The 13,401-nt window shown below is 37.9% G+C and overlaps 1 pseudogene across 1 annotated transcript in view; it reads left to right on the top strand.

The window, feature by feature from the left end:
- The window catches only part of LOC145557688 (putative RNA-dependent RNA polymerase 5), a 37,259-nt pseudogene extending 30,693 nt beyond the window's left edge, over positions 1-6,566 (top strand). Inside the window, exons 14-17 of the transcript XR_014092312.1 lie at positions 39-174; positions 721-866; positions 962-1,177; positions 6,495-6,566. The product of XR_014092312.1 is annotated as a putative RNA-dependent RNA polymerase 5 (transcript). The remainder of the gene's footprint in view (positions 1-38; positions 175-720; positions 867-961; positions 1,178-6,494) is intronic.
- Positions 6,567-13,401: the final 6,835 nt, after the last annotated feature.

Below are 13,401 nucleotides of genomic sequence, written 5' to 3'. Positions count from 1 at the left end.
GTTTTGCTTTTCCATGTTTTATGAACTGGTATATGCAGATTTATGTTACAGAGGTACTGAAACCAGACAAATATCCCCATCACATGGGAAGAGGCGAGGATTGCACTTATAAATCCAAGTCCATATTGGGTGAAATTCATTACATAGTGGATCAATTCATTGCTCCAATAAAATGTGAGCTCTTTAATTTGTTTGACACTCAATTTGGTACGGTAGATAATTATATAATGCAACAAAATTCAATTACTATTGCAAAGTTTTCAGCTTCTTTTATAGCAGCAGTGAAGCACTTAATGATCACCGTATTATGCTCCATAGCCTCTATACAATGTGAAGTGTTGCATCTTTACACAGCAGTAACCATATAAAATACCAAGGAAATTGGTCAAAATTTATGTGTTGCATCCTTTCCCAACAGCAGCCATATAAAATATTAATTATTTGTATTTGTGGGTGTCATGTCCTCCCATTAATGCTTTACAAGCATTTTATTGTGTTAATTTTGTCTATTGTACATGTTAAACGGTTTCTAGTGCTGGAGCAGCGCTTCTGTGGTGCTTGACTGCTTGAGATTGATCTTTGGTTCTGTACTTTAATATCTGATCCTTGATAGTGTTGCTACTCATTTATGATAGATAAGGCCACTAGTGTTGTTGATCAGTGATGCTATAATAACAGTATTTTTGGGTTTGGTATTATTTTTTTTATTTTTTTTGACAGTTTGGAAACTTAAATGCTTTGACGTTGAAATTCCCGAAGTGCACCTAGCAGATTGGAAAAATTATTACTCAACTTACAGAACTGATATGCTGAGGGCTCTCAATGAATCTGAAGACTTTGCTGCAGTTTATCAGCAGTACCGAATGGTAATCTGTCTACACATTTCATAAAATTTGTGCATATGTTCTCTTGTAGAACTTGTATTAGGACCCTGATACATGATAAATTACACATTTTTTAGGTACTCTATGGCGGTGTTGATGATTTGGAGTCGAGCGAAAAGGATTGGGAAGAGATTCAACTTGAGGCCTTGGCAATATATCATGTGTGCTATGACTATGCTATATTAATAGATGACCCAAAAAAGTGTGGATTTGCTTGGAAAGTCGCGGTAGATGCCTTGCTGAAGATATATCTGAACAAACTGAAGACTACAGGCGAAAAGCCTATATTGTTTGCAACTTTGCGCCGCTAGTTGTCCGCAAGATGATGCGTTAAAATTCATTGTTATACAATTTACAATGCATGTATTACAATGCAAGTCTTAAGTTGTACTGTAATATGTTTAGATTTATTCAGACGGCTAGATCTTAAATGAGCATGATGTCTAGTTTCTTTATTTAGTCTTAAGCTCTTAACTAATTTTGGCTGCTATAGCTTGTGTAAAACTTTGGCAATTATGTTTGTTGTAGACTTGTGGTAAGCCTTATGTTTTCTCCGACCAGCATTTCATTGCTTATTAATAGGATAGCTGGGTATGTTCCTGGTTGGGGTTATTACTTCTAAATAGGATTTCTTACTTCCGCTTGTATAAAGTGTTAAATTTGTATTAAGCAGTGTAGTTTCCTTTTTCTTAGGTGAAATTATAGTGTTATGAATGAACTGAATTTGCAGATTTCATTTACGTCTATTTTTCAGAAAGATTATTTTGGGATAATCGTCGTGCTTAAGAAAATGAGTTATAATTTGTGTTGATGATATAGCAAGTCATAGAGTTTTAATTTGAATTTTTTTTTTCTTTTTTTTTTGACAAGAAGCTCTAACAAAGAAAAAACACACTAATAAAAGCTAAAAGGACCAACAAAGCAACTAACGACAACGAGCTTGAACAGCCAACCAGTGAGCCGGGGCAACCTACTGATGAGAAACTTTGCGAAGCTTGCAAACAGAGAACCATAAGAGAGTCAGCCGAATATCTTGAAGCAACCAGTGGCAAGAAATATCTCCATCACGACCATCCTGTAGAAGGGAAAAAAGATTCAATGAGTCGGAGTAGATAAGAAGACGACGAAAGCCTCGACGACTGGCAGCCCGAAGAGCCCACAAACAAGCCTGAAACTCAGATTGAAGAGCCGAAGAGGAAAAACATGCTCTCGAGCAACCACCTAACACAGAATCTGAAAAAACATCCCTAAAAATCCAACCAGCTCCCCTGCTAAGATCTCGATTGCTCCAAGCCCCATCAAAAAGAAGGCAGACATCAAAGGAAGAGGAGGAGTCACCCTGCAGATAGCAAGAATAAGAATCTACCAAAGTAGGGGGAGAAGGTCTCCCTAACAAGCGAATGCGGGACCTGAACCCTTGCGCTGAAACACTCCTAGAAATCCATTTCTCCACCAATTGGAAAATCGCTCCGGGAGACAATACTGCATGTCTAAAAATCTTATGGTTACGCGCAAGCCACACTCCCCAACAAAAGGAGGCAAAGGAGATCAAGTCGTCCCAATTCCGAGAGAAACGAATTGAAACTGAGAAATCGTGTCAACGAACCAATTAGTAAAAGGTTTTCCATGCAAAAGAGGAGGATAGCAGACAAACAGAGCACAAGCCCAAAGATGGGAAGTGAATGAACAATCACAGAATAGGTGGGCCGATGTTTCACGTTCCTGATGATAGAACACACAAGTCGGATCTATCAGAATTCCCTTAAGCTGCAGATTCTCAGAAAGAGGCAGAGCGTTGTGAAGCAATTTCCAGCAAAAGCACTGAATTTTCGGCAGAAGAGGCAATCCCCAGAAATGCTTCCACCAAGAGATTGGAATTGTACCCAAGACCCCAGGAGACACTGAATTACTAAGTAACATAGCATAAGCAGACTTAGTTTCCAGTAGACAAAGTCGTCCATCGGTTGAAGAGGGCGATCCAAAGCTCGGATGCAAAGCGCCATAGAATTATCAAAAAGCCGATGAACAGAGGTCGAATCCCATGCGTAAGAACGCGGACTAATAATATAAGAAACATGTATCGGAGATCCTGACACACCAGAATCGTGACGAAAAACAATAGGCCCCCCCCGGGACCCAATTATCTTAAAGTATCTGAACCTTAGAGCCTGAACCAACTTTCCAGGATATTCCTTAAGAGAGAGTGAACATACCCGACAATAGGTTACGACAACCCCAAGATGGCCGAGGAATCTGTTGAGTCTGAAAAGAACGCAGGGAAGGATACTTAGCTGTAAGCAGCCTCGAAACCAAAAGCTAAGGGTGTTGGTGAATGCGCCAGCACTACCGAGCGAGAAGCACCGAGTTAAAGCTTTCCAACCGACGAATACCCAAACCTCCCAACCCTTTAGGCAAATGAAGTAGATATTTTGAACGCATCGCTAAACCCCGAGACTGAGAATTAGATTTCCACCAAAACCGAGCCTTCAAATTGTCAATGTGAGAGCAAACCGAAGGAGGGACCTTAAACGCTGACAGGATATGATTGAAAGAAGCAACCAATATCGAATTAATTATAACCAATTTAGCAGCAGAAGACAATCCAATAGTCGCAAAGTCCAAAAGCCGCTAACCACTTTGTCAATCAGAAAGCCAAAGTTAGCCACTTTACAACGGCTTAACTCAACCGATAACCCAAGATAAGAACTAAGAGAGGACTTGCAATGAAGTTTCAGACTACGAGATAGATAATCCCGATAATCATCTGGAGTGTTAGGGCTAAACTTGATGAACAACTTTTGTAGGTTAATCACATGTCCCGATAGTCCACAGAACTCAGTTAGGGGAGCCAAAAGATTGTCACACGCGGAAGGAGAGACATGAATGAACAACAAGGAGTCATCCGCGAAGAATAAATGAGAAATCGAAGGGGCTCCCCCGGAAATACTAATCCCCCGAATAAGAGAGTCCCTCTTGACATTCCTGAGCATGGCAGAGAGAGCTTCTATACAAAGGACAAACAAATATGATGAAAGTGGGTCCCCTTGACGAAGCCCACACTTAGGTTGGAAGGCTGGGAAAGGATTACTATTAATTAGAACCTGATAAGAGACTGTCGAAACACACTGACTAATGATATGAATCCAGTAAGGCGGAAAACCGTAAACTTGTAGAACCCGAAATAGAAACTCCCAACGAACCCGATCATATGCTTTATTCATGTCCAACTTAAGAGCTGCATAAAACCTCTTCTTGGCCTTTGAATTGTTCATAAAAGAAATGACCTCATGAGCGATTAACGCGTTATCCGATAGAAGACGGCTTGGAACAAAAGCATTCTAGTAATGAGCTACCAAACTAAGCAGGACCAAACGAAGGCGACTAGTGAGACATTTCGCAATACACTTATAAATCACATTGTAGAGCCCAATCGGCTGAAACTGATGAGAGATTATTTCAGGATTTTCTACTTTAGGAAGCAAAACAAGGAAGGTACGATTCCATTCCTTTAGCATATAACCATGAGTAAAGAAGTGTTGAACCGCCAAAACAACAGACGAACTAACTTCGGACCAGTGAGCTTTGAAGAAAGCCGAAGAAAATCCGTCAGGACCAGGAGATTTGTTGTTGTCGATGTCAAAAATGGATCTATGAATTTCCTTAGCTGAAAAAGGAACCATAAGAAGTTGTTACTGAGCTGAAGAAAGCGTCGGTAAATGTAATTGCTCCCACCAATCAGAACCTTGGGAAGAAGCATTATCCGAGACTAAATAGAGTTCCTTATAAAAGTTCAAAGATAAAGAAGCAATACACTCAGGATCCTTTTGCCAAACACCAGACGAATCTCGCAACCCATAAATCTTATTTTGACGATGTCAGGACTGCACCAAGGAAAAGAGGAGTCGGGAATGAGAATCACCCAATGCATCCAATTTATTTTTTGCTCGTTGACACCAGAAAAGATAACCTGTTTGTACCTCTGCAACTTTTTCATCCTTTGTAGTAAGAAATAGGCAACGATTGATTCAGGAGGAAAAAAATTGAAGAAGCTTGCTTAACTTCTATAACCAGAATCTTCCAATTAATCCCCCCGGCCTTATTATGAGAAACACACCAAGCTAGCAACCGTTCTCTAATAACTGATAATTTCCGAGATAATAAGAACATTGGTGAGCCCGGGTAAAACAAGGAGAGAGCAGAGTGTACAATTTCACAAACCTCACTAGCCGACAAACACTAGTTTTCCACTCGGTGTAGGGAATAATTTCAAGCGTTAACCCCATGCTTGAACCCCACTGTGATCATACACTAAAGTACGGTGACGTCCAAAAGGGAAGAAGATAGAGCAAAAGAGTCGCCAACAAGTTTTAGGAACTTGTAAACCGTTCATAGGATGAAGGTTACACCCCTTAACGATCTAAGAGATCGTCAACTCCATAAGGTCTAGAACCAAATAAGGGTTCGGGGATGAAGGTACAAATCCAACCTAAAAGAGATTGAACCTGCCCTAATAATAGGCCTCTACTTTATTCTGATCGTATTCATGTGCGCTTTCTGACTAACATGCAATCAATAGATTAACCCTAAACCTGTTTAATCTATGTTGGTTGAATATTAATGCACAAATAAACTATTATTGGCGATCACTTGAAATCATAATCACAATTAACCCTAAACAAGATTATTAATATCTTATTAAGCGTGATTACAGGTACAAATTCCCTTTAAACATGCATAAAAGGTGTGACCAAGCAATAAAAATAATAACAAGCAACATAATAAATAATAAACAATATCATGAATAATTATAATAATCATAATAATAATAATATCATCATAGATAAAATAATCATCATCAAAATAATAATAATCATAAATTATAATCACGTTCATGTTAATATTAAAGCATAATAAAAATAGCATGATACTAACAAGGTTAATAACAAACCCTAGCATGTCACTAAGCAATAAAAATCAAATCTTTAACCCTAACATGATACTAACAATCATAAATATTAGGAAGAACATAGGAAGCATCGTAACAATCATATTTAATATTAAAATTACCCTAGACATGATACTAGGAATATCATAAGAACAATATAAACATGATTTCTACATCATAACATCAATTAAAACCATTAAAGTACTTACTTTGATGCCTCGTACCTCTTTCCTCAGAAATTAAACCTTTCACGTCTAGGGCGAAGGCAACTTCGAATATGGCTAGGTGTATCTAGATCTTGTGAATGCTGAATTTTGTATGTGAAAAGCAATTTTTAGAAAAGAGAGAGAATAATCAAGAAAATCTTGATGAGAGTTGGTGAATGATTAAAGAGAGAATTAGAGAATTAATGATTGCGAATGAAAACTGATTGTAGGTGAGAATTCGTGAGAATTGGTGAATGAAAACGGAGTTTTTAATACGTTATTTATTGAGAAAATCAGCCAAAAAGATAAAATAAACAAAACAGAGTCTGACACAAAAAAAAAAAAACAGAGCTGGCGCAAACCCTGGCTAACTGGCGCTAGGCACCAACACTAGCACCAGGCGCCAATGGCTAGCGCCAGGCGCCAAGCCTGGTTCCAGGCGCCAAAGCCTGGGGTTAGGCACCAAGCCTGGTTTTAACGTGTTTTCGAAAATCAGATAAGTTTGCCGTACTGGAAGATAAAATTATATAATTTCCTCGAAAATGCTATTTGATTTTGATTAAAACTCTGAAAAGTCAAAAGTCAATTTATCAATGCTAATTGAATTAGGAATGAAAAGAACCTTCTAGCAGAATCTAGAAGACTAAAATCATTCCTAATTGCATTAGGAATGATAAATCATATTAGGCCCTCCTCTAGATCATTGGGCCGCATATAAGGCTCAAACCGGGCCCAGTTTTATAAATTGGCCATAACTTCCTCAATATTCATCGGAATTGGGCTTATAATATATCGTTGGAAAGCTCTTGTCAAGCCCCATCCAACTAAACTACTATTGGACCCATATCATGGACCAACCAAACTGGATTGACTGTTTTCTTAAAATAAGTTTTCAAAACAGAGAGAAGAGAAAAGAAATTAAAACTATCCGCCACACTAGACTTTCCACACTTTCAATTCATTCGATTATGATTCGACGCGAAAGGTACTTATCACTGGGTTTGGTTTTGGGGAGACACAAATGGGTGTCTACACTCTGTAAGGACGCTTTACGTACCCCAATTCGACTTTATCCTTGAGAATAATAGCTGCATGATCAGAGAACAGGATAGGCTGGTGTAAAACTCTTGTATCAGGGTAATCAAGAAACCAAGAGGAAGAGGCGTAAGCTCTATCTACTCTTGCAAAAATCGGTTCTGAATCGGTCCTATTATTAGTCCAAGTATACTTTGGACCAGAAAACGGAACATCCACCAAATCCAACCCCAAACGTCAACTAATAAAATCCATCTGCCCTGGAATACATGAGCTACCTCCCAATTTATTTGAGAGGTATTCGGCTTGGTTGAAATCCCCAATCAAAACAATATTTGGAATGGCTTCAAGAATATTGGCAATCAAATTCCAAACCTCTGAACGAAAAGAAATATTAGGCGAGCCATACACAAACATTACATGCCTTATTTCATCTCCTTGCACCAATTTACAGAGAAACACATTCTGAGAGCGATATAAAGGAACCAAACCCAACAAAGTGAACCAACATACAAATATACCGCCACTCAGGTCCACAGCATCTTCTCCACTACAACCTAAAAAAGACAAAGAAGCTAACTTTTGTACAACAATATCAACAGACACCATAGTTTCTAAGAGACAAAGGATATCCAAACTATGAGAGCGGACTAGAGAAGAGATATAAGAAATTTTAGGGGAGTCCGCTGATCCTAATCCCTTACAATTCCAAGCACCGGCCTTCATTTAGATTCTGGTCACCGATCCCTCAGAAGTTGTTGTAGCCACCAAAACCAAATTTCCTTTGCGTTTCTTATAAGGTAAGAAGCATGGCAGACCCCCAGATTCACTAGATTTTTGAAATTGTTCCTCGGCTTATGGGGGTATAGAAGTATCTATTGCACTACTCAACCGTTTCCTAGGCCTATGGTGCTTAATCCATTCCCACATTTTTCCTCCGCTCCCCCGTAACTTCATACCAAAATATGTGAATCTTGTAGAAGGATGTTTTGGTTGTTTGAGAGGATGTGATCTTCGTGAAGAGAATGGCATACTAATCATCCCGGGCTTAAAGTTAGGACCAGGTTTTGTAAAAGGTGGGAATTTAGATGGGGTGGAGGTGTGGCTGGGTTCTTTATGAGGAGTTTTAATTTTTATGGATTCTGAGTGCAGCCTCCTCTTTTTCAAAGGGGAGACAATTGGAACAGCAATCATAAGGGATCTTTTTTTTTTTTTTTTTATTGGCTACTCTTGGGTCGGGGTGGAACAATGTCTTTGAAAAACCTTCGAGGATTCACTCTAGTAGTTCTGAATCTTTCTGTCCTTGTTAGGCCAATATTCGAATTGGATAGATTATGTTCAAAGTCAGTCATTGGCTTACATGGTCCATTGTTATCAGTCACCAAAGGATTAGGTAGACAAGAGGACAAAAGACAAGTATTCTTCTTATGTCCTACTCTGTTACACCCCGAGCACAAAACAAACAAATTCTCATATCTGAAATTGATCCATTTAAACTCAGAGTTGCCGAGGTCTAGAAGAAACCAGGTACTAATGGTTCAAACACATGAATTTGGAGTTTTACTCTAAGCAAACACGTAATTGAACCTGGTATAGGATCATCGATACACAAAATGTTCCCAGCCAAAGAAATTAAGCATTGGTTTAACTATATCTAACTTGCATAAATTCAGAGGTACCTCATCAAGTGTACCCATATAGCAGCCTCTTTGAAGCTTATATCCCTGATTGACTTACCTGAAATCCAAGGTTTAAAAACTAGAAGAGTCGCCTGGTACGCTGAGGATCCGTGCTCCAACATGGCATCTCTGTCACGGGAATCTTCACAGAGAAACAGAAAGATATTATTGAACTTATGAACATTAATTTCCCCATATTTAATCCATTGGTTTGTCACCTATTCTTGAATTCGATACTCCGAAAAATGACGATAGTCTACAAACTTCCCGAGAGCTAGGTGATGAACGAAGTCGGAAGTTTGGGATGTGTGACAAGACTGTTTCTGGCTTGGGTAATCAGAAAATTGAGGCGAAGCCATATCAAGTGAAAGAAGGGAAGAGAAACTAGGAAGATCGTGAACAGAAGACTAAAGTTACCAAAACAGAGCTAATAAAATTATAGAAACCCACTGATACGAATAGTAACACTAAGCGATAATTTAATGGAAAGAAAGCACTAACTACTCAAAAACCGTCGCCAGTGATACAGTCCGCCGAGAACACGACGATGCGGTGATGAACAGAAAACAGGGGTAACAGCACCACCAATCGTTCAAGAGGAATGGGGTTTCCGGTGAAATCAACAAAAACTTGGTTTGATTGATGTTAATCAAGCGGTAGAAGAAGTCTTCGTCGGTGAGAAATGGTGGCAGGAAGGAAAGGCTCTAGAATTCTTCTAGAGAGAGAAGCTCCCTTTTAGAGAGAGAAGTTGAAATTTCTATTTTACGAGTATTTTGTTTTAATTAGAAGTTGGGATTGAGGTTTGTCCTTGTACACAAAACATTATTTGTCATGCTATTGTCCATTTGTGCAGTTGTGCTTATGTTTGTTCGCACATTTTTTTGAAAACTTTAATTTAAGTGCACCAAAAAGATACAGTAAACCCAATTCTCCTTTATTTGGTACAGAAAAGGGAAAGTCTAAAATTCAAATAACTAAGTTTGATCTTGTACCATGTACTGTATTTTTCAAGAGGAAGTCCCGTTATCTCCAATAGAGATATATTTTTTGCATTTTAAAATGGTACTTTGGTAAATATGAAAAATTGGATGAAATTTTTGATATTTTTTTTGTCCTTTCTTCTTCCTCCTCCATCTTCTTTAATCTTCATGCTTTCTTAGCTTCCATCTTCATTGTAGTAGCTTGTGAAACACTACTTTCACCACTGATCCAAGATCAACCAATCCACTTAGAAGCTCCATGAATCAAGAACCGATTGCCCTTGTTTTAGAAACTCTTGGATTTAGCCCATTTGCTCTCAAGCCCAAATTTATGACTTTGCTCACTTGGGAGATCACTTGGGAAGCCCACATAGGAGTGTTATCTATGAGTGCATGACCCATTTACTACTTTGAGATATAATTAAGTTTGATTTATCTTTTATTTAAGTTGTAATAAGGCTTAGAGGAGTAACTAACTTTCTCTCTTATTTAGCCGTAAGCCAGCTTATGTGTGAATAGGAGTTACACAAGAGTGAATTAAGAGCTAGAGTTTTATTTAGTTTTTGTAACCGTTGAATTAATGTGACGGTTTTAGGAGATGTTAAGTGGTAAGTTTTCACTTACCTTACTCCCCATATTTCCTATAAATGAGGAGCTAATAAGTAGAGAATCACAACTTTTAATTATTGATAAAAACCGAGTGTTTTAGCATTTTGCTTTGAGTTTTTCTCGAGTTAAAGTGTTTCCTTATAGCTTTGAGTTTGTTCTTAAGTTATAAGATTAGGGTGAACTTTGAGTGTGTTCTTGAGATTTGGTTGTCTATCCCGTTTCGTGAGTATTCTAGTGTAATTCGAGAGTAACCCGTTTTAAAAAGTTTGAATTCATCAACCTATATTCAGGTGGGTGTATTTAGAGTTACATCGTCTGGTATCAGGCATTGGTGTGGGCTTATTGAAGAAAAACGAGTTTTTGGTGGTTTAGAAAAACGCTGGAATTTGATCAGTTTTTTTTGTCAACTTTGTGGGACGATATCTTGGTCGTCTGGAAGCCAAATTGAGTAATTCTTTTTCTCAATTTGGATATTTTTCTGCGTAGAATACTCATATAAAATTTTAGAATTGTTCAAAATGTGCTGCTATTAAACTTGGCAGATTTCTGAAGACAATGCAGAAAGGAAGCTGTTTCAGCACATCAGATTTCAATCAAGGATTTCTCCTTCATCCGAAAAACTTTAGAGGAGTTTTTTTTTTTTTTCAAATTGATTGATTTAATTTGAAATTTCTGAATCTTCAAGCCTTTGAGAGACTTAGGGCCTATTCAGTTCAGTTCAGTTTAGCTCAGCTCTAATTAGTTCAGTTCAGTTAAACTCCAATCAGTTTAGTTTAGTTCATTTCAGTCCAGTTCAGCTCAATTCAGTAAATGTGAACAGACCCTTAAGGCATTTTTATTTGTTTTTGCTTTATGTTTTCAACAATATTTCATCATTTGTAATTGTAATAGTCTAGCAAAATAGTGAAAAAAATGACTGGTGGAGAAGAGCTTGCTAGAATGTTACAAGAAATCACTGAAAAATTAGAGAATTTAGAGAAAAAAACTGAAGAAAGCGAGGAAGAAAAGGCTTGGCAAAACACAAGGATGGATACTATGTCTGACATGCTTTTACAAGCCAATAGAAAATTGAATGAGTTAGAAAATGAGGATGTGGGTGGTAACAATCTTAGGCAGTTTGATGAAGATAGGGGACTTAAGATTGATTTACCTAGATTTGATGGGGGGCATGATAGCGAGGCCTTTCTTGATTGGGTTAGGCAAATTGAAACCGCATTTGAGTATAAGGGGTTCGATGATAACAAAAGATTCAAATTGGATGCCCTTAAACTCACTAAACTTGCTGCCCAATGGTATGAAAACCTCAAGGCAAATAGGAGAGAGGGAAAAGAAAAAATTCACTCATGGGAGAAGTTGAAAAAGAAAATGAGGGATAAATGGGTAAATAAGGAGTATGAACAAGAATAATACCTAAAATTGACCCATCTTTCCCAAGAAGACATGAGCTTAGAAGATTACATTAAGGAGTTTGAGAAGTTGTGTTTAGTTTGTGACTGGCAAGAGAAGGAGACCTTCAAAATCGCTCGGTTTTGTAAAAGGTCTTTCGAAGAGTATTAGTCAAAAGGTAGAAGTGACTCACTACACCACCTTTAGTGATGTTTGCAAATTGGCTTTTCGTTATGAAACTCAATTAAAAGAAAAGAGGCCCAAAACCCCTTCTTTCAAAAGCCCTATGAAATTTACTCCTACTTACTCAAAGGGGAGTACGTTTCAAAATAAAACAGGTGGTTCTTTTCAAAATAAGTCTTCCTCTTCTGGTTCTAAGTTTGATAAGGGGAAAGAAAAGGCCGTAATCACACCTAGTGAACTTGCTAGTAGGAGGAAGTGTTTCAAATGTCATGGTAGAGGACATATAGCTTCTGAGTTTCCAAACAAGAAAGTGTTGACTGCCTCACAATGTGCAATATTTGACGAAGAAGAAAAATTCTGTAATTTTGTTGCACAAGAGGAAAATGAAGAGTTTGATGAAAAGTATGATGAGGATATACCTCCGGAGAATGAAATGAATATGATGGTTATTCGAAAGATTTTTTTTAGTGAGCCTAAAACTGATGAAAGGCAACGAAACAACTTGTTCCATACTAGATGCAAGATAGGTGAGAAGACTTGTAATGTGATTGTTGATGGAGGTGCACAAACCGATGTAATCTCTTCTAAAGCAGTAACTAAGTTGAAGATTACTACAAGAGATCATGATGAGCATTACAAATTGAATTGGTTGAATGATGGCACGGGAATAACAGTGAAGAAGCAAGCTTTGGTGACCTATTCCATCGGCGGCTTTGAAGACGATAGATGGTGTGACATATTGCTAATGGATGCGTGCCTGTAGACACCCATTCGTGTCTCCCCAAAACCAAACCCAGTGATGAGTACCTTTCACGTCGAATCATAATCGAATGAAGTGAATGTGTGGAAACTCTAGTGTTGCGGTTAGTTTTTATTTCTTTTCTTTCTCTCTATTTTTGAAAACCTATTTTTAGAAAACATCCAATCCAGTTTGGTTTGGTCCATGGCTAGGGTCCAATAATAGTGTAGTTGGGTCGGGGTTGAAAAAATCTTTCCAACGATATATTATAAGCCCAATTCCGATGAATAATGAGGAAGTTATGACCAAATTACTAAACTGGGCCCGATTTGATCCTTATATGCGGCCCAATGATCTAGAGGAGGGCCTAATATTGATTTATCATTCCTAATGCAATTAGAATTAATTTTTTATTTTTCTAGATTCTTCTAGAAGGTTCTTTTCATTCCATTCCTAATTTAATTAGCATCGATAAATTGACTTTAGTTGACTTTTTAGAGTTTTAATCAGAATAAAAAAAGTGTTTTTGGGAAAATACGATTTTGCCCTTCTGTACGGCTAAATTTTATCAAAATTCAGAAAACGCGTGAAATTGATTTCTAGCGCCTGACGACAGGATTAGCTCCTTTCGCTAAGGTTTGGCGTCTGGCGCTAATGTCTAGCGTCTGGCGCTAAGCTGTTTTATTCTTGTCGAAACTCTGATTCGTTTTTCTATCCATCCGGCTGATTTTCTATATAAATAGCCTCCTAAAACC

Source organism: Chenopodium album, chromosome 9 (assembly GCF_948465745.1).
Source record: "Chenopodium album chromosome 9, dcCheAlbu1.1, whole genome shotgun sequence".
Taxonomy (NCBI): Eukaryota; Viridiplantae; Streptophyta; class Magnoliopsida; order Caryophyllales; family Amaranthaceae; genus Chenopodium; species Chenopodium album.
This window is presented reverse-complemented; position numbering and strand designations above follow the sequence as displayed.